Raw genomic sequence first — 22,228 nt, 5'->3', positions numbered from 1 at the left:
TATCGTTCCTTTCTTATGAGCTATCTAGTATCTGCCTACTCCGAAGTAAGAATAAGCCAAAAATTTGGTCCTGATATAAAAGAGGGGACTGCATGAGAGAGAGACAGAAAGAGATGCTGACCTTGTGTTTAGCAGCAGATAGGCAGACTTGTGATTTGTGGGCGAAATATGTTTATCAGATGCTTGTCTCTTTGCCTCTTAATCAGGTTCTTCTTCCCATGGTATGCTAAGCAGGCAAACACAGTTAAGCAGTTTACCTCTGTACTCAACAGTTCCAGAACTGAAAGTAAACAGCCTTGTGTGTTTAGGCTGCAGCCACTGGGCTGTGCTCTGTAGAGCCGCCAGATTTCTCCACATCACTGATTCTCCCAGTGAAAAGCAGAGGTTTCCTCTTCACTTTGTTCACAGACTGAAAGATGATTGCAGGATTGACTTCCGAAGTTCAGACCCTGATGAAGGAAAATTATACTCCGAGTCTGAGGGTGGCAAATAAGAAGAAACAATTTGTTTGGATTTGGGTCTGATTTTAATTTCAGGAGTCTGGGGCCTGAAAGCTTTCTGCTGAGTCTGAACACAAACCCCAAACTTCTCAACTCAGGTTGCTTTTAAGGAATTGTAAATTATTTAAAACCTATATTTTTAAAAAATTATAATTTATTCCCAATGAGAGGATCCTCTCCCCAGCCAACCTCAATTTTGCACATGACTTTGTAATGAACTGTTAACAAGCATTTATATTAAGAGCTTGCTCAGGCTTTTGAATGATGGAAGATGATTCTGATTTACATGAGTGATAGTTTAAAATTCCAGGTGCTTTATTTCTGGTTATTGGGGTGGGACAGGGGAAGGACTAAAACTGCCTACAAAGGCCCTTTCAAAGGCAAAGGAATAGAATGTATAACATTGCATTTTGTCAGCATAAGGAAGGTCTTATTTAAGACTCTGTGAACAGATGTGATCCATTGTATTGGTGAGGAGGAATGTTGGAAGATAAGATGTTTTGCTCTGTTTGAATGTGTATTTTTAGCTGTGTCCTATTGTAAAGAAGTTATTGCCCATGATCTTTTGACTTGCTTTATCAGATTAAACAAAGATGCTCATCTTTCTAGGCTTTCTAATATGCTTTCCTCAATGCAAGTCTCTCAGCTCCAATGCTGCATGCTGGAGTGTGATTCCCTCCTCCTGTTACTCCCATTTGGCTGAATTTCAGAAATCCATTTAGATATTCTCACAGTTTTGTTCAGCATAGCTCAAAACATGGCTTCTCACCAATTCTGACTGTCTCTCTGAAACATGCTTAATATTTTTCTATATCTATCCTTACACTGCAGAGTTTAGGTTGCAAATGTAATTTTACTGTAGTGTCTTATTTTCAGAAATGTGTACATAAGCACCCAAATGAATTATACTCTGAGATACAATTACCCATGTATGCTTCCAACTGAAAGCATCCACTGAAAAATGTGGATAGAGAATTCGGTAGCTCTGAGTGTTAGAGCATCTCAGTAGGCAAAAGTTTCCTTAACAGTAATTGCTATGCTTTGGAAACAGCATTTTCTGTGTACTGAGAACTCAAGGGAGAGCTGTGTTCAGGTCAAAGCTTGGGTGAGGTAAGACTCCCAGCTGGAGCAGTGAAAAAACCAAGAGGCGAGAATTTTCTCCTTTCTGAACTTCTCAGTTAGAAGATTAAGAGGGAGATATAGGTTCCCTGAGACATATTCAGAAACTATAGGGGTTTCTATGGCAACAGAAATGAAAAATGAAAATACAATCTCATCTTCTCTTGTTAAGATCCCTCAGTTTCACATGAGCCCAAGATCAAGGAGTCAAATACAGAGAAAGTCACAGAGCAAAGAGGGAGCCATGTTTCTTTTAGCCCAGCAGATGGCTAGCAACAAGAACTCCTTAGAAGACCTTCACTGGTTGAGGAACTGAGAGAACTGTTGAATTTCCTTTTTTCTAGGTGATTTTTTGGAAAGATTGAAAAGTTAATCCATTTATTTGTAAAGAGTTTGTTGAGATAGAGCATTTGTCTCACTTGATAGCTCCCCCAGTGGAATTGAACTCCACAGATTTGCTGTCTCAGAAGTTTCATTCTTTGGTTAGCTGTTTCCAGAGTATAAGTCAGTCCTTCACAAACATGATTACCAAAAGTAATAAATAAATATATATCTGGCAGTGGGGATGATTTTTTTGGAGATGTTTAATTTTAAGCCACATATGTTATTGGAGATAATAATTGGCATGCACCCGTTTCCCAGTGGTTAGATGGAAAGACTTCGTTCTTCTTCTGGTTCTCCCAGTAATGACTTTTCAGTCACTGCAGAATTCAGAGGACAATGACAACTCCCTTCACAGGATCATACAGACACCTGTCATTTGAATGCCTGGGAAAAGGATAGGAATGGAGATGTATCATCTGGTTGGACTCCAAGATAAGGAAAAACTTTTGATGGGCAATTGGAATGTCAGCAGATTTTATCTCCTTGAACTTAGGTCTGTGAACACTGCCATGAGAATGAAGATGTTTTTTCCCACAGAGAGACATTTATAGGGCAAAGACAGACATCAGTGTGCTAAGTCTTATAAAATTCCTTTGCATCATCCACCTTGACAGATGGTCTCCAGGAGTGTGCTGAACATCCAAAACAGAAGGATGGGAGGAGACCCAAGAGTGTTCTTCACCCCTCTTCTGTCGATGGCTACGACACACTGAAGGCCACATTGACCTTTCATCAAACATACATACAGGATTCAGGCTGCCCTTCCTTCTTCCCCATAAGGGACTGGTTGAAGCAAAGATCATGCATGCTATTAGATACTAGGTAACAAGCCTCCACTTACAGAGTATCCTAGGGATGAAAGCCTTTTTGCCTTACAGCCATGCTAGGTTCAAACATGAAATAGGTAAAATGGTTTTGCTTTCAATTTTCTTTCTGTTTACTTCCCTTTAACTTTTCTATTATGCCACAAAGGACAAGTATGTGTTTTCCTTATAAAAAGAAGTTTTGGCAAAAAATGAAGTTTTGGTCCTATAGTTTATAGTGGCCCCAGAAAAAATTGCCTTACTATTTCCACAACACTATTGCTTGTTTTTTTTTTTTTTTTTTTTTTTGTTTTTTTTATAGTCCCACACTTCCTCTTGCTCCTGTTTCATTTGCTAACTTGGAATGCTAACTCTCCTCGGCCTGATACACTTCTAGGATCACCTAGGCTGGGTGAAGCTTTGCCTTCAGAGTAGACAGAGCAGGAAGGATGCCACTACAGTCTTAGCTTCCTTTAGTATGACTTCCCTTTCTTCAGCTGGAGTCCCTTCCCTAAACACCTGCAGCCATCCTGTGACTTTGCATAGTGGAGCCCAGGGACTAACACGACAGTGGCCTGAGTATCTCAAACTTTGAGACTATTGCTTTCTTCTCTGTCCCAATCTCCAAAAAGAGTTCTATGAGAATAATTGCCCAAAAAGAAGGTACTTCATTTGGTAGGGCTGGGAAAAGAGGCATCACATAGCATCTTGATTTGGTGAAAGATTTGAACAGACAAAGATCTATCTGGTGCTAGTTTAGCCCTGTTGCCTTGAATCATAGTTACAGATCCCTCTGGACTATTTCCCTTTAGCCAATCAGCAACTTCCTCAGGGAGAAATTTGAGATCTTTTATTCTAGATTTCTGGATCCCTAGCTTGTTCCATGTTCCTTTCTTTTTAAAATAATTTTTGGTTTTTAATTTAAAATTTTTTCAAACATTTTTTTTTAAATACAGAAAATCAGAAAAAGGCCAGCATGTATACATTCACTACCCAGAGTGAATGGTTAACACTTTGCTATGTTTTCATCAGATAACTTGGGAAGGAAGGAAGGAAGAAAGGAAGGAAGGAAGGGAGGGAGGGAGGGAGGGAGGGAGAAAGGAAGGAAGGAAGGAAGGAAGGAAGGAAGGAAGGAAGGAAGGAAGGAAGGAAGGAAGGAAGGGAAATAGTGCAAGTATAGTTGGAATTTTACCCAGTATTTCCTGGTCTCTTCCCTTTCTTCCCTATAGAATTTATTAAAACTTTGTATATATTAGTCCCATATATATTTTGATTATTTTTATTATATATGCATGTTCTCATAAACCACATAGTTATTGATTTTTAGTATTATAACTTTAAACAAGCAGCATCATAAAGTGTGTATCCATTTTCAACTTGATTTTTATTCAACAGTATTATTATTACATTTTTAAAGATTCACCCGCATTGATATAGCTAGCTCTAGTTCATGCATTCTAATTATATGAACTGGAGTTCGTTAAATGGCATCGTTGCTCTAAATGCCACTTTACTACACAAAGCTGATTATGTTTCTTCCCTACTCATAACAACCCAGCCCTAACCTGCCTTTCCAGTCATCATGAATTACGTGTTCTTGGACCCTTTCCCCCTTGGTCCTCCTGCCTTTCAAAAGATGTGCTACGTTATGTTATGAATTGTCTGTGCTTTGACCCCAGTGAGTACAAATAGCTTCATGAACAGCCTCTTTCAGGTAAGAGAGTTTGTTTGAGATATCAGATTTTGTTTGTTCACCAATATCTTTCCAGCATCTAGGAGAGTGCTTGATTCTTAATAGGTATGCAATAAATATTTGTTGGACAAATGTCTGCATGAGTGAGTAGACAGCTGTGGAATTGGGTTTAATGCTGTGATTCCAATGCATGTAATAAGGAATTAAGTTCTTTCCTAAAATACTCACACCACACTCTAGCAACCATTGGCTTCTCGCTAGTTGATTTATTCTCTAAGAATTGCCAAAATAGATTAAAGAGATGGTGTTTGTCAACTCTTTCAGATGGTAGAATCCTTGCATGCCTCAGATAGGCCCACTGAATGTTTGCAAAGAGCTACCACAAGCCCTCACCTGGGGAATTGGTGATTTGAAAGGCCTGGCAGATGTTATGCTCTTTTGCCATCTGTCTCTTGGAAGTAGCTTCGATTTGGCTTTCAGTAGGCCCCAGCAAGGTCATGAATACCAGATTTGGTGAGAAAATGCCAAGTGTGTAGCTCCAGTCAGAGGCAGACAGCTTTTCCCTTATGCTGCTCTTCTCAGCAGCCCAGGCCCATTTGTTCTTGCTCTGTGTGGAAGTGGATGCTCCCTCCTGTAGTAAATGGTTGGAAGGTCCAGGGTGAAATGGAAAGTGGTCCTATATCATCAGCAGTAGCTTCTCGTGGACTTTGTCAACCTCATTCATTCAACAATTGTTTACCGAACAAGTAATTGACAAGACATGCTAACACCCACAAGTTGTGTTTAATTCACAGGAGGAGACTAAACACTGGTATTTCCGAGGCACTAAATTAATTCTAAAATCGGGAGAGGAAGCACACAGGGCAGAGGAACACTTAGGAGGAGCACCATCCTATTCCAGGGTGTGGTGGTCAGCAAAGGCTTCCTGGGGGAAGTGACCTTATCTGTAAAATGAAATGGGATTAACACCTGTGTTGCAAGGTGGAGCCAATGTAAGGTAATGTCTTTAAGTTTCCTGCTGCTTGCTTAGTAATAGCACTGATGACCATGTGGTATTGATGGTGATGATGGTGATAGAGAAGAAAAATAAAATGGCTTCACAACCACATAGCCCTGGTTTCAAATCCTAGCTTTTCCTGTCCTTAGCTCTGTGGTCTCAAGCAAATAACTTGGCTTCTCTGTGCCTCATCTATAAAATGGGAATAGTGATATGTACCTCTACCGCAACTGTAATGGTTGCAGAAAATGTTCATAAGGAACCTAACAGTGCCTAGCACCTGGACGGCATTCCATAAGAAGTGAAAATGCAACAGGAGCATGAAGAGAAGGTAGTAGTAGGAGCCATCAGTGGATATGGAGGGAAGAGCTCTGCGTGTGGAGTCTAGGGACCTAGATTCTCATTTGACTATCCCTGAGAAGCTGGGTGCCCTTGGGCACGTCATGTCTGGCATTCTCTGAAGTCTCCCATCAGTGCAGTGAGGCCCATGAATGAATCAGGTAATTTTTAAGTGAGAGGAACACACAACAAGCAACCTAGGATTAAAGACGGTAGAGAGATTACTGTGTGGTGCTATGGCATGGGAAGGCTTTGTGGAGGAGAAAGCCCTCTGGCTCGATGCTGAAGGCTAAGTAGGTGTTAGACACGGGGACCTAAGTGAAGAAGGCATTCCAGGCAGGGGCATGATTGAGCAAAAGGGGCCAAGTCACACATTAGGTATTTCAGTCGCTTCCCTCATCTCCTCACCTCTGGGGCAGCCTTACTCATGGAGAAGAATGGATAATAGGAAGGTCTTGACTTCAGCTCAGAAGTTTGTTTCTTTGATAGTCAGGACTGGTTCTGGCAAAATTGTCAAGTCATTGAAGTTAATCTGTGTGACCATTCATCTTATTGTGAGCAACCCACCTTTCTTGCCTGAACATTGCTGCCAGCTGGGCTAAACAAGCCCCCGACTCCCAACCTACTTTGCAAGCCTACAAAATATGCCCTGTAGAGCAGCTCCTTTTTGATTCTTCTTTCCACCCTCCAAAGCATACCTAGAAGCACAGTATGTCAAAGCTTAGAGAGAGCTTGGAGTTCATTATTTTAAGCCCCCTTATTTTATTATGAAGGACCATACCCAAGGATAAGCACTTATGGGCAGAAAAGGAACAGAGACAGATCATCGCGATCTTCCAGTTGTGTTCTTTCTTCCACTATGCAGCCTACATTTCTCTCTACCATACATTTTGATTCCTTAACCTAGGGCATCAATACCTATGTATTAATCAGGACTCTTGGGATTTTAAACGTCAAACACCTAGAGAAACTTGTTTGACAAGCAGGGAAGTTATTGGCTTGTGTAACTGAAGAGTTTTGTTAGGGCTGAATCCAGGTTTCCAGAAGATGGCAGGTGTTTGCCTCTCCTTCACAAGGCTTAACTTTTCTCAGTGTGGCTTCATTCTCAGGCAAGCTGCCTACACAGTGTCCAAAAGGCCTTAATGGCAACAGGCTTATATCCTACACATAGTGTCCAAAAGGCCTTAATGGCAACAGGCTTATATCCTACCATCTTGGCATCCCAAGAAAAATAGAGAAATGTCTCTGGCATAGGTCCTAGATAGGGCTTTCATTAGTTTGGCTTGAGATGTGCCTTTTTTCATTGTGATGGGGTTATAGAACTGTGATAGTCTTCAACTAGGTCACATACCCACCACTGAAACCAGAACTCAAGGTCAGTCTCACCCAAACCATGGATGAGAGTGGGGAAGAGGAGGTTCCCAAGAGGTTAACAGGTTCTGTTTCCAAAAGAGAGGGAAATGGATGTTAAGCTAGTATGTGTTCACTCACCCACATATCACCCTCACACAACCCACCACAAGCTGATAACAGTTTAAGGTATTGTATTCCTGATAGCATTAGCCTTTTGTGAAGGACTGTACGTGTTTTAGTTGAGTATAACATGGAAATTTGAGGTATCATGGAAAGGCCAGTAAGGGGGTTAGATAAGGTAGAGATTTTGCATTTCAGGATTTTTTAGGCCCCCTCAAATTATAGCACAAAATAGTTATCTACTTTGTGGCATAGCTTAAAGGTACTTTACTTGTAAGTTCTGTCCTGATGATGGCCAGGAACTCAGCCTGAGATGAAAAGGTTTCCATTAGTGAACCACATGTAGACAATTGAAAGTTGATGCGAATTCATTATCCTCCCATCTGGGCTTTCCAAATTTGTCTACCTTTTTTTTTTTTTTTTAAACAATGCATTGCGTATCTTTCTCATGAACATAACCAATGTGTTATGAGCCCAAGTAGTGAACATCAGATAGGAAATTGTAATTCTGTGTATATTCTTTCTCCCATTTTTGTGGCCTTTTTGTGTAGATCTCTTGTGCCTGGAGAACACTTAGGGTTTGTGTGTTAAGAATGAAGTGCTGCATTCCCTCACCCGGATGCAGTGCGGCAATGGGGTACAGTGGGCCCACATTGGAAGGAGGTAAGGGTGGCGGCAGGTAGTTAAAAGGTAGCTCTATTTACTATGGGTCTAATGCAGTATTTCTGGACTGAATGGGATGGAAGTTTTGCCTAACATCTTCTAGAAATCATTTTTAGGTCCATTTCAATTCCTAATGTTCTTTTATATAATTTCTGACTCATTTGCTTAATGGTTTAATTTGTGTTTAAAAAAGCAACACCAAACCTTCATTATTTACTTTCCATGATGCTTTAAATACCACAGAATTCAGTAAGGCCATCAGAGAGACAGAGAGGCCAACATTAAACATTAAACATTAATTTAATTTTTATTACTTTGGCAAAGAATTCTTGAGATAATTCAGCACAGAGGAACCAGTACAGGTCTCTGATAGTTGTACCAAGTGCTGATTAACTCAGCCTCACAAAACCTCTTGCCTGTCAACAATTAGTAGAAACATACAGAAATATCTAAGTATCCCAAAGATATTGGGGAGATATTTGGAAAATATCTGAAAACATTTAGAAACATAAGAAGTTTGAAAAACAAAGTTTTCCCACATGTATGAATGAGACTGGGGAAGGGAGTATGGTCTGTTTTCTTCTCACAATTATATCACCCTGGCAGTTATTGGTGGAGAGAAGGTTCTCAGTAAGCATATGATGTATGTATTACTTTATCTTTACTTTGATTTCTCCATACCCAAAGCTTTAAAGGTCATTAGAGCAGATAAAGCAGGGTCATTTATTTTGTATTGTCATATGTGTGGATCTAGCAGCATGTGGTATCTTTCCTTCCTTCCTTCCTTCCTCCCTCTCTCCTCCCTCTCTGGGCATTCCCTCCTTTCCTTCCTCCCTTTTTCTTTCCAGTATTTAATGACTCCTACTTTATGTCATTGTCTCTTATGACTGAGAGATGCATAAGGCTTAGTCTTGCCCTCAAAAAGTTTACAGTTTTTTGAGAGGTTACGCACAAGTAAATGGGCAATTTCAATATAGTATAATAAATATTATGATAGAGGAAGTATGCAGTGCCTTTGGGTCATTTAAGGAGAGCACTTAAACTCAGGGAATCAGGAAAGGCTTGTCAGGGGGAGTGCCATCTAATCTGAGTTTTGAAGGACAGGTCGAGTTAGCCAGAGCTAGTTTTCTATGGCCGAGTGGGCCAGATGGGAGGAGCCTGGACCTGAATTTAATCTCCCTGCTGGGGTAAGGCAGGTGTTGGTGGCCACCCCCAGCTTCAGGTGCTCAGAAAGAGTCCAGTCCAGTAGTCATAGCATGGTGGCCAAAGGATTTTGCCTTGGAGTTCATAATCAAGAGATGCCTCCAGGCCCTGGGGAGCAAGAGAGGAGATAGTAGTACTAGAAGTCTGCCAGACCTTAGACCTTAGAAGAGACACTTGTATGAATATGGTCAAGTAAAATTCGAATGTCCAGGGACCATGACACAGTTCAGCCTGCACAGGGCTTGGGACCTCAGCTTTGTATACACAGTGCAGTCCAGGATCCAGCTGACAGTCCAGTTGTTGCCTATACCTGTAGTCAATTGCCACATTTTCTAGGAAGCCTCTGTTGAGCGACTCTAGAGGTGTTTCTCCCTTCCCTCTTATTACTAAACCTTACAGAAGCTAAGCTTGCTTCTAAGATATCTTTTAGGTTTAATATTCACAGGATTACAGTGTCTGCATTCCTTAGAAGCTCCTGTCATGCTGTGCTAGTCAGGCACTGTGCTAGTTACAGGGAATGTTGAGATGAACCCAGTTTGTTGTTTAAACTACCCAGCTTGTGCATTTTTAAAAATCATTATTTTTTTGAACTCTTAAAATTTTGTTTTGCCCAAAAAACTACATGACACTTTCCTCTTAGAAATAAGTTAGTTATACAATACAGAAATGCAAAGGCCAAAACATTAATGTTTTCCTTCTTCTTTAAATTCTAGCTTCTTTCACCAGCGTTAACAACTGATAACCTTTTCTTGTGTATCTTTTTAGTCCATTTTCTATGCTTGCATATCCATATATGATTGTATCAGTTGAGATTCCAGTAGGAAACAGACGGTACATTCAAATTAGAATAATTTAGACCGGTGTGGTGGCTTATGCCTGTAATTCCAGCACTTTGGAAGGCCAAGATGGGAGAATTGCTTGAGGCTAGGAGTTTGAGGCTGCAATGAAGTAGCATGGTGCCATTACACTCCAGCCTAGGTGACAGAGCAGGACCTTGGTCTCTAAACAACAACAACAACAAAACCAGATTAGGATAATTGAGGTTTAATTTAATAAAGGGAGTATTTATATGACATAGAGAGGGTATAGGGAAAGCACCGGGGATCGTGTTTATCAACGCTAAATCTGAAGGGGCACAGAGAGGAAGTGGTCATGGAAACCCGCACACAGAAAGGGTCCTGCAGAAAGGACCCTCTAATGGGCACTGAGACCTTTGATGGAGAGATGCAGCCAGTTCTTATCAACCACAGGAAAGGGGCTGGGAATAAATGCACTCTCTGCTTCTAAGCGCCCCCATTGACTGAACCCTATAGGAAGCCAAGGGAACACGAAAACCTATTGATGTAGTCCATACAGGTCAGCCCCCTTAGCCAGAGAGCTGAGTGGAGAAGGGTGGAGAGTGGATTGGAGGGACAAACAGAAGGTCTCCTGTACAGATACATACATAGCATATAGTTTTAGGAGCTTTTACTTTCTGTGCTTCCTTGTTACAGAAATGAGATTGTGCTATAGTACTATTCTGGGACTTTTTCTTCACACAATTTGTCTTGAAGTCTTTTTGCATTAGTATGTGTGGATCTAATTTAATTATTCTATTTATTGGCTGCTTAGTATTTCATCATACAAGGTATCTGAACTTTTAAAAATTCTTTATATGTAATAGTTGGTATATACAACAGAATATGTACCATCTATGTAAGTTACGAAGCCTAGCAATAAAACAGTCATCTGTAAATTTATCTCTCAACCTAAGATCACTAATACCATTGACCTTAGTCAATGAAACTATTCGACCTCAGATCATCAGGCAATCAGGCATTAGTTAGAATTACCTAAGGAGCACACATGTGCAGTTCACAATAGGGTTTGGGTTTCTATGAGAATCTAATGCTGCCACTAATCTGAGTGGCAGGAGGCGGAGCTCAGGCGGTAATGCTCACTTCTTGTTGTGCGGCTATATTCCTAACAGGCCACAGACTGGTACCAGTATGCTAGCTGGGGGTTGGGGTCCCCTGCTATATGGTCTTCCTGTGTCCCTTCACCCTGCCAATGCTAGTCTGAATTTTTTTGTGTTAATTCTCTTATATTTTTTAAAATTAGTTTTTCCATACTATGAGTATGTTGAAATGGTGTATTGTATAGTTACTTTTTTAAAAAGCTTTATAAAGTTGCCGTTTTAGTTGTACATAGTCTTTTACAGTTTGCTTTTTTTTCACAGCATTCATATTGCAGCGTGCAGCTGTGCTTCATTTATTTTCACAGCTTATAACACTCCATTGTGTGAATATGCCACAACTCACCTCGCCATACTACTGTTGATGGACTTTTAGGTCATTTCCAGTTTTTGTTGTTTCAAACAGTGCTGCTTATGAACATTTTTGTCCATATATCTTGGCACATACATACAAGAGTTGCTCTAGGATATATACCTAGGAGTGGAATTTCTGGGTCACGAGGTTTACACATACTTGGCTTTGCTGGGTAATGTCAAATTGTTTTCAATGAGATTATGCCAATCTACATTCCTATTAGAAGTATATAAGAATTCTGGTTCTTCCTTTTCCTCCTTAGTGCATGGTATTTGCAGAAGTCTTAACTTTTTGCCACCAATACTCTTTTCAGGGATACCAAGCAAAAACTTAATGAGAGTCTGACTCTGTTATCATAATAAATATTTTTCTACTTTTCTCTGTAAAAATGACCTTTCTTGCCCTATTTTTTTTGCCTCATTGTTCCGTAAGTTTATGTTGTCTACTAATAAATTGTATTTAAAAATAGTTAAGACATTAAAACAAGTCTGCTAAATGGACCTTTCAATTCTTTCCAACTCTAAAATAAATGTGATTCTAATAGAAATCCACATGCAAATCATGCTTCATAAAACTGATGGTTAGCATTGGCGCCATATGGAGAAGTTAGCTCACACACAGAAAGAGAAAACCATCAGTTCTCCAAATATTTCTTTTTACAAATTTGACTTTCACAGCAAACCGGATGGTGTGTCCTCTTGAAAGGAATAGTGCTCCATCTTGCTCTCCCTCTCTTTTTTTCACACAATTTGTCTTGAAGTCTTTCAAGACCTCCTTAGTTTTGTTCTTTCTTTGCTTCTTTTATGTATTCATTCACTGATTAGCTAAAACCTAGTGGAGAAGACAAATGAATTATTACTGTGTAGCCTGCAAATGGGATGATGAAGAATGGACAGATGGCTTCTGGAGTGAGAGAAGGAAGCTTGACTTCTGTATTTCTTGAGTTCACTTCACTTCCTAAGATAAAGTAGGCTCTACTGAGTATTTGCTAAATGAATGAAAAAATCAATACTATAAAATGTTTTCAGCTCTTTACTCATTGTAGTGTAGGAAGAGCTACATGGAGTTGAATTTCTATCAACTAGCCCATCTTTTATTACTAGAGTTGGTCTTCTTTGGTAATTTAATACTCAGAGTACCTCATATGATCTCTTTATTGATTCCTTCAGGAGACATTAAATCTCCTATCAATTAATTCTACTTAAAAAGAGTACCTTTTGGATTCATTCAAACACTTCATCTTCTTTCCCCATATCTTGGGAAGTGGTGTCAGCTCCTTAAAATGAGCCAGCATGCTTTTTCATCCTTCCATATAAGTAAGAGCTTGTAATCACCCAGTGTTTCTCTGACCTAGAAAAGCTGAGAAATTCACATAAATGAAAACACAGGGACTTACAAAATTGCTTTCAGCCCTCTCCCATAGAAGCCTGTCTGGCACTTGGTAATTAGCTGGATGGAATGTGGGTAATACATGGAGTGCCCTGGTGCTGCTGCTGCTGCTGCTGATAGGCTTATGTAACTTTGAAATCAGAAAACAGTTTCAGTAGGGCAGGGGAGAACTGCTTTTAACAAGCTGCTGGGATTGGCTGAACTTGTGCTGGCCTTGCACTCTTACTATTATAAACTTGATGTCTTTCTCATTTGTAAACTTTATTTGCATGCCAGAGCTCAGCTGAATTTGCCTGGGTTCCTAGTTTCTTTTAATCTTTCGTCCTGACTGGCTTGCATGTAAATCAGCTTGAGACTTTCAGCTGCCCATATATTGCCCTAGTTTGCACTCTATAAAGAGTTCTTTCTTTGTAGGCTCCTGTCCAAAGCATGGCAGTGTGTCTTAAAACTGTACAATATGGTTACTATTAGTAGTAATGAGTTGTTATTGAGTGTCAGTATGAGGTTGGGTAGATGGAGCAACCAAGGCAGCTTAGAACTGAGGGTTTCTCAGCTAACATGCTGTGGAACCCTGGAAAATTTGCCAGGCCCCTCTAGGTCTCCTAGTCCATCCTGCCAGAGATTATGTTTTTCTTTCCTGCTAGGGATGTCATGAATATAACTGAGAACCATGATTCTAAAACAATTAGAATGAAACCTTGTAATTTTATTCGATGAGGTAAGCACCTCATTTTTTGTATCTTTACATACATAATGCATTTCTAAGTCCTATTCTCATACCCATGAATTAAATTTAATCATTTTTATATTTTTAAATATAGAAATGCAAGAAAACTGAACTGATAAAGAGTGATAATAAGGCAAATAAGCCAAAGAGGAAGGTGTTTAGCCATTTAAGCTACTGCTGAAATACTGAATCTTTTTAATGGTGATATATGAGCTGGAATGTTAACCTTATCCTTTCCTCTGAAGAATATTAATTTATTTGGCAATATCTAAATAACTGAAAATGGTATATTCCTCATTCATAATTTAGAGAAACAATTTGGCTACTTTTGTTGGCAGAATCTCAAATAGCATTGCCCTTCCAAAGACTGTTTAACTTGATTTCACAAGTAAACCATAAAATGCAATTATTTGATATTTTACCATATCCCATTCCCTTCTTTCATCCCCATAAAGCAGGGGGCTGAGTTTGGATTTGCAAACTTTACTGTCTTAGCCTAAGCCCCTACAATTGTTTTTTAAATGGGAATTTGATCATCTTGCCAGATGCATGTTAAGGAAGGAATCCTATAGAGGCAGGGTACTTGGAGCGAAGTTTTCAGAGTGGCCCGCTCTGCCCGGTTGCCTTCTTTGGTCCCAGTGAGATTTGTAGTGTTCGTTTCTCTGTTTGAGGCTGGGTTGGGTTCAGGGACCAAGCAAATGAATAAAGAGACCCTTGGGGTATAAAAGAGGTGACACATAGGCCAAACAACCTATGGCTCCTCTAGCTGATACAGAAGATCCGTCACCAACAACATATGTTTATGGCTCAGTCCCATGACCTGGGTGGAATATCTGGAGCAGTTCTGGAAATGCAGCATCTATTACAATAATCTGAGTGCTTGATTAAAATGTATATTCCTTTAAACACAAACAAACAACAACAACAAAAACATGTAGATTCCTGGGACCCAGGCTCAGATTCTGATTCACTAGATCCGGGGTGGGACCCAGGAGTCTGCACTGATGCAGATGCCACAACAATTCCGATGCTGGTGCTCTAAGAGCCACACTGGGAAAAATTCAGTCTAGTGCCTCTTTGTCATTCTTCCCTTTGGCTCTTTGCCTTTACTTCAGGAAATAACTTTGAATATGACTCTTAATGTCACCTCTTGGAGCTGCATCCAGACCTTCCTATGATGTACGTATAGCTAATCTAGTTGAGCTCTATTTGAGAGGACTCTAGATATATTATTTACTAGAGACCTGGCTTTCTAGAAGGCTCCCATTGGATCCTGGTAATGTCCAGTGGCTTGAATGATAGAAAGCTGGAGTCAGCAGCTGGCCTTCCAAACCTATGCAAATCCTCTTTCTTTGGAAAACCTCTAGCACTTCACTGTAAAATAACAGATAATCCCAGGCCAGAATTTTAATTAGAAGAGCTGAATGACCTGGAAGTAAATTATTAACAATTTGAATATCAGCTAAGATCGGTGGAACAGAACAGACAGCCCTGAGGTGCATCCGTGGATGTGTGTACACAATAATTAAGTTTGTTATAAAGATCCTATGTATTATTTTCTCTGTATATCACGGTGGGACCTATTTCCATACAATCCATAGATACAGTTGAAATAATACAAATCATTGATAACTGACTACCATGGGTCAGGCCTTGTTCCACACGATTTCTGCATATCCTGCTAATACTCATAATAACCAGCACTTTAAGTATTATTACTCTTCTCCTTTTATAGTTAAGAAACCAAGGCACAGGGATGCTAAGTAACGGGTATAATGTTGCACAGCAAGAAAGTAGCAGGCTGGCCCTCTTGGTTTATTTAAGTTAAAATGAAATAATTGAGGAAATTAGGAATCTGAAGAAACCTCCATTTTCAAAAGAGTAGAAAAATAGATACCTGAAGGGCATTGTAGGGTCATAACATAACCACTGTGAGAAGTGTTGTAGCTTTTTGTATGTTTGTGAAATTTTTCAAAAATGTGTCTAGGTACAGTAGTTGAAGCTTCTAATGCGTATTGGGGTTAATTCCGGGACTCTTACTGTCACTCAGGGTTTGACAATGTAATAGTTATTTGTGTTACTAAACCTTTTAGGCTGGAAGGTTTTGTACATTAATAGATGTTAAAGATCTTACTGCAGAAATTACTGTCATGATTTTGGAAGCCCTCATTTAACCCACATTGATCATAATATGTCTCTGGCATGGTCAAGAAGTTCTTTTTTCCTGATTCAAGTACTTTAAAAAGCATATTTAAAGGCTGGCTTCGATCTCTCTGGAGTTATACAGCCTTCTGTTAGTCCTGCTACAATTCCTCTTGAGAATTTTTCTTTTTTTAGTGTTATCAAAAACACAGTATGACAATTGATATTATTTAGTACTGAAACCTGAGTCCTGTCTATGATCAAAATATCCTCTGGCCCACCAACCAAGATTCCAAAAGTAGTCTCATTATGGTTCATGCCTAGTTTTGCATCCTACAGCCTTGGGTCAAGAGCTGCAGCCTCCCTCCAAAGTCCCCTCCAGGCAGTTCTGGGAGTTCTGAGGTGTCTCTAGTGTGCTCAGTCCATTTGTTCATGACCCCCTGCTTCTGTCATCTCGTTAGTATATCCTGATATAATAAAAATTTGAAAATATAATCAATGCTAGTAAGGAACAGAGTCCTATGCTTTACCATTTCTTTCTGAAGTGTAGTTTTGTTATTTAAAAAAATAATCTAAAAAAAGGACTCGTACAAAATTTCCTGTTCTGGAGGTGTGGAGTTTTTCATATGTCAACCAGCTGTAACCTTTTGAAGGTTTAATGAAATCAGCAAATATAATCCACTGTACGAGCGTGGATATGAATCAAGTCTATCATTGTTGAACAAATGGCATTAATTTCCAGTGCACATGTGGATCTGAGTTTTAAAATATTGGATTGAAAAATGTCAAGCTGCTCATTGTTTTAGAATATTTGAGCAGCTTGCTAGTATACTCTTTTTAAACAGTTGTACTTCTAAAAGGTTACAGTGTTTGCATATTTATTCCTTTCAATCTAAAAAATTCTTCCAGTGGCCTAAGTAGTGGGAAAATACCTCGAATTCCTTTTTTTTTTTTTTTTTTTTTTTTATGGATTATAGTTCCTAGAGGGTATAAAAAAAAAAAAAAAACTTCCCTTCACTTTTAGCAGTAGCTGAAGCTACAGGACTCACTTTACACCCCAGCACTCGTCATCATGTCTCCAGGTGAAGTTTTGTTCAGTGTTCCCAGAAGTTGTAGAATTAGACTGCAGAATTGGACTGCTTAAAGCTCATCGAAGAGCTTGTATCTCCTATGTCCAGTGTCAGCCCCCTAGGAAGAAAAGACCTCTGGGGGAACTAATGCTTGTTGAGTGCTCTAAGGAACCAGAGATTGGATGATAAGCAGGATGGCCATGGGCCCTGCTCTCCTAGAGATCATGGTTGCTGTTCAGCCAGGGTCAGCGGGGGCAGAGAGCACAGTAGTCTCAAAAGTGGGTATGGGGAGATCCATGAGGATGTTGGGAGCAAATATAAAACTGAGGGTTATCTCATTTTGAATTTCCATTGTTGTGGATGTTTCATAATGCAGATGGTATGTTGGTATTATGGTACATCTTTTACAACAAACTTAATTATTTTGTATACACATACACAGATGTGCTTCAGCGCTGTCTGTTGTGTTCCATTGATCTTAGCTGATATCTTTAAGAAGGATTGACAACTGTATTTTAAAAATCTAATCTATCTAATCAGGAAATTGATTTAAACAAAGCATTCCATTCCATACAAGATTTGATTGAGCTGTCTTTTTTTTTTTTCCAAGATGAAAGAGTGCCTAGGAGCCTGGTTATGTTTTCACCTATATCCAATTTGGCACCTCTTTCAAGTTAGGTTTGAAGTTGGAAGTATTACAATATATTTCTGTAAGATAATCTGTTTAATGATATGATGTTTCATTTCTCACTAAAATAAAACCCTTCCTATTAACTTGTTCTCTTGTCCCCATTTTATCCTATATGCCTAGGGCGAAGTCTCCATTAACTGGTTTCTTCTTGCTCCTAAACCATGTCCTCTTTCTTAAGCAAGTTCTCCACACTATTAGCTTGCTTTCAGGTTCGCCTGTGTTTGCTCTCTGTTCAACACGGGTGATGCTGTGAATTGTAGTCAGCTCAAGTGACTTCCAGGTGACTTGCCTTCAGCAGTGGCTGCTCATTTCATGCACTGCAGAATCCCTGGGTCATGCTGACCTGTTGATGATACCAGCACCACAGACTGCACATATCAGGCCCGCTTTCTATGATGCTGGTTTTCCAATTAACTTTGTGAAAAGATATATCCCTGCTTATGTCTCCCTGGTTATCCAGCTCCTATTCCATTTGATTTCATCTTCAGCACTCATCTGCCAGTTTTTCATAGCAGAAAGACTTTTTTCAAAAACGACTCTTCCCTTTTAGTTCCATTCCAGAGGACTTCTATAACAGATACTTGCATTGCTTTCATTTCCAAAGCAAAATTATTTGATAATTAGAAAAATAATTCTAGAAAATAATTGTCATTTTAGTTTGCTATATTGAATATTTCTTGGGACTTCTGAATTTAATATATCACATTTCACTAATTGAAAGAAAATTATTATCAGCAAGATGAATCTGTTTGGTAGTGTTTTCTTATTTCTTTGATTTTTCTAAATTAACATGCCTATCCATAATTCTGAAATCCAAATTAAACTAGTATTTCTGGTACCTCAAGATTCCCTAAATGGAGCTTTCTGGGTCACTATGCCACTTAATCTAACTTGTGAAGAAAGATGTCAGCACTCAAATTCATTCTGACCCTGTGGACTTTGCTTCAGCTGCTCCCTTTGGCTGTAGATCTCTTTCTCAGAGCTTCATGTGGCCAACTCTTAACAATCAAGTCTCAACTCAAACCTTACTTTCTTGGAAAGGCCTTTTTCTGGCCACTGATTTCTCTGCCACTATCTGTCATATCACTTGATTTTATTTTTTCACAGCATGTGTCAGTCTCTGGAATTATTTTTGTTAACTTGTACATTGACGGTCCTCCAATTAGAAACTGAGAAGAACAGAGCCATTGTCTGTCAGTTAATTGCTGTATCCCCAGTATATAGTATGGTGGCCAGCACACAGTGGTTTGGTAAATTCTTGGTGAATGCATGGATATAACATTTGAGAAATGCTGCATAAAATATCATTCAACGGTTTCTCTACAATGAGATATATCGGTACAGCATTTTCCAAATATATTTGACTAAGAACATGTATATATGCCATGTGCCACATAATGCTGTTTTGATCAATGACAGGCCACATGTGTGAAAGTGGTCTCACAAAATTATAATGGAGTGGGCTATATCATCTAGGTTTGTTAAGTACACTCTATGGTGCTTGCACAACAACGAAATTGCCTAAATGACACATTTTTCAAATGTATCCCCATTGTCTCCTCCCATTGGTCTATATGACTGTTGTTATGTCAGTACCACATTGTTTTGATTACTGTAGCTTTGTAATATATGTTGAAATCAGGAAGTGTGATGTTTCCAGCTTTGTTGTTTTTTCTTATAATTGATTTGGCTATTCGTGGCCTTTTGTGGTTCCATATACATTTTAGAATTGTGTTTTCTATGCCTGTAAAAACAACAACAACAACAACAAAACTGCCATTGGGATTTTGATAGGGATTGTAACCAAGCAGCTTGGCTTCAAAAATGCATTTTAAAACTTTTTTTCTCCTTTCTCTTTTCTCCCTAATCACAAGATGTAACCTTGAAGCCAACTGCAGAAGCTTTTCCCCTTAACCTTAAAATAAGACTTCATGTCCCTTTCTTTCCCATCATTATCTAACTGTATGCTAGTATCTAATTATGTGCTTACTTAAAGTTCTGGGACTTAATCTTGAGACAGGCAGACCAAACCCGGAAACCCTGCTGCGAAATTTCAGATAACCTCAGGTAGCTAGTCAACAACCTGGCCATTGTTGAGATGATGCCAGCCCATGCTCCAGGTGGACCAAGACCCAATATAGCCACCAAAAAAAAGATACGCAGATCTAGTACTTAGCACAACTCCTGCTTGCCTTCCACATCAAGCCCCCCCTTTTTAAATACTTACCTTCTTCCTAGAAACTCAAAGTGGTTACTTTAGATAGGGAATCTGGCCACTTCCCCATTACTAGTTCTGGTTAATAAAGTAACTTTCTTTCTACTGGACCTCTTCCTTGTTAATTGGAGTCTGCAAGCAGTGAGTGGCCAGACCTGTGTTCAGTTACAAGATGACACTGAATCTTTAGGTTGCTTTGGATAGTATGAACATTTTAACAGTATTAATTTTTCCAATTTGTGAACTGCAGCCCATAAGTTTTGATATATTGTGTTTCCATTTGTTTATATTGAGATATTGTCTAATTTCCTTTTTGATTTCTTTTTTGACACAATGGCTATTTAAAAGTGTGTTCTTTAATTTCCATATATCTGTAGATTTTTCAGTTTTTCTTTTGCTGTTAATTTCTAGTGTCATTCCATTGTGGTCAGAAAAAAATACTTAGTATGATTTCTATCTTCTTAAGTTGGTTAGGACTTTTTTTGTAACCTAGCAAGTTACCTACCTTGGAGAAAGATTGGGGGCACTTAAGAAGAATGTGTATTCTGCTACTGCTGGGTGAAATGTTCCATATGTATCTGTTAGGTCTGTTTGATCTATAGTATTATTCACGTCCTCTGTTTTCTTACTTATCTTCTGTATTGATGTCCTCTCCATTACTGAAAGTGTGGTATTGAAGTTTCCTACTATTATTGTATTGCTATCTGTTTCTTCCTTCAGTTCTGTCAGTGTTTGCTTTACATATCTAGGTGCTCTGATGTTGCATGCATATATATTTATAATTCCTATATCTTCCTGATGGATTGACCTTTTTAATCGTTATATATGTCCTTCTTTGTCTCTTGTGATAGTTTTTGACTCAAAGTATGTTTTGTCTAAGGATAGCCACCCATGCATTCTTTTGGTTACCATTTGCTTAGAATACTTTTTACTAGCCCTTCACTTTCACCCTGTATGTGTCACTAAGTCTAAAGTGAATTTCCTGGTGGAGTGCATGTAGTTGGGTATTTTGTAATTGTTTTCCATTGAGCTACTCTATGTCTTTTGATTGGAAATCAATTCATTAAAATTTAGTGTAATGATTGGGAAGGGGAGGATTTATTATTGCCATTTCATTAGTTGTTTTCTTTTAGTCCTATAGTCCTTTTGTCTGTCTTTTCCTTTCTTACTGTCTTCCTTTGTGTTTTCTTGATTTTTTTTTTTTTGTATTCATATGCTTTAATTCTTGTTGACATTTTTAGTATTATACCTTTTCAGGGGTTTTGGAATTTTTGTTTGCTGACTCATTTTGAGTGGGATGATTTTACATTCACTTTTTATTACCTTTTTTTCCCCTCTCTCTGGGCTTACTCTTGTTTTCCATGAGGTTTTGTGATCACTTTTGTCTGGTCTGAAAGACTTCAAGGACAGACCCAGGTTTTATTATGTTCTATCAGCCATCCTTGCCAATGGTGATATTGGGGATATCACATACTCTGTTACCAAGCCAGCAGGTGGTTTGATTCTGTGCCTGGTTCTGAATAACATCTTTGTCAACTTTTCCCCCACAGGCTCAAATTTTTATAAAACTCTTCCTCTTAGTGTGTCATGTTTTTTGTTGTTGTTGTTGCAGTTTTGTTTTTAGCTGCTTCTTATTAGCCCAACCTCCTTGTTTGGCTTTACAGTTAACCTGGCTTAGGTCTCCTTATCTCCAGTGAGCCAGTTTTAGATTCTCTTATCCTGTAGGAGCAGAATGCCCAGCAGTCAGTGCTGGCTTCTAAATCTGGAGCCTTGCAGGTTCCCTAGCTTCAGACTTACTCACTGCTTGTGATTCTAATGCATTTCTAGTCCACAGATATGTTTATCTGGTTCTTGGAGACAAACTATAACCTTTCTGTGTTGACTTTTTATGTTTCATCTCTAATTATCACATGTTTGGAACAGAGGGAGGCTTATAATGGTGTGAATTTGCTGCTTCATGTTGACCAGAAGTCTCACCATTACTTTTGAAGCATTTTAAGCATATTTATATCCTAATTTCTTGTCCATAGCTCTGTATGATTCTGACCTTTGAAGACTATAATAAAGGTTCATCATTTTTTAATGTACTTATTGTTTATACTCATCACTGAGAGAAAATACGTTACATTACACAGTAGTCGAGAATAAACTTCTTTAATGGGTTTATGTGACTAAAATTGTAAAGGTCAGGGGAACTAATGGGAAATTTGTTTTAATTATGCATTGATCACAAAACATAATATTGTTTTCTTTAAGGAACTGAACTAACTGGATTCTGAATCATATTTTATTATGAAACAGAAACAAACTCAGATTGATTTATTGACTCTGCTGTATGCCAGGCCTTGTGAGGAATACATGGGAAGGAAATAAAAAGGTCTCTGCCATTAGAAAGGCCAGTGTTTCTCAGCTGAAGGCTGAAGTTGGAGGGTCTCCTCTTCCCCTCTCCCCAGTAGAAATCTGTGAGAATCTGAAATGGGAGGCTTTTTTATTTTCAAACTATGTACCCCA

The 22,228-nt window shown here is 39.0% G+C and overlaps 2 protein-coding genes across 25 annotated transcripts in view; one reads left to right on the top strand and one right to left on the bottom strand.

Moving 5' to 3' along the window:
- LOC126960839 (cytochrome b-c1 complex subunit 7) overlaps positions 1-22,228 on the bottom strand; it is a 1,171,628-nt gene that overhangs the window by 697,620 nt on the left and 451,780 nt on the right. Inside the window, exon 1 of one of the 22 annotated variants that reach the window (XM_050800591.1) lies at positions 19,709-19,712. The exons of the other annotated variants lie outside the window; for them this stretch is intronic. The gene's annotated coding sequence lies outside the window, so the exon portion shown is untranslated. Of the gene's footprint in view, positions 1-19,708; positions 19,713-22,228 lie in introns of those variants that run through there. 22 annotated transcript variants of the gene reach the window in all.
- Positions 1-22,228, top strand: part of CPQ (carboxypeptidase Q) — a 498,229-nt gene that overhangs the window by 282,804 nt on the left and 193,197 nt on the right. The gene's annotated exons all lie outside the window — the stretch shown is intronic.

The sequence above is a fragment of the Macaca thibetana genome, chromosome 8 (genome assembly GCF_024542745.1).
Source record: "Macaca thibetana thibetana isolate TM-01 chromosome 8, ASM2454274v1, whole genome shotgun sequence".
NCBI classification, from domain to species: Eukaryota; Metazoa; Chordata; class Mammalia; order Primates; family Cercopithecidae; genus Macaca; species Macaca thibetana.
The sequence above is the reverse complement of the archived record's forward strand: the minus strand, read 5'-3'. Positions and strand labels throughout refer to the sequence as shown.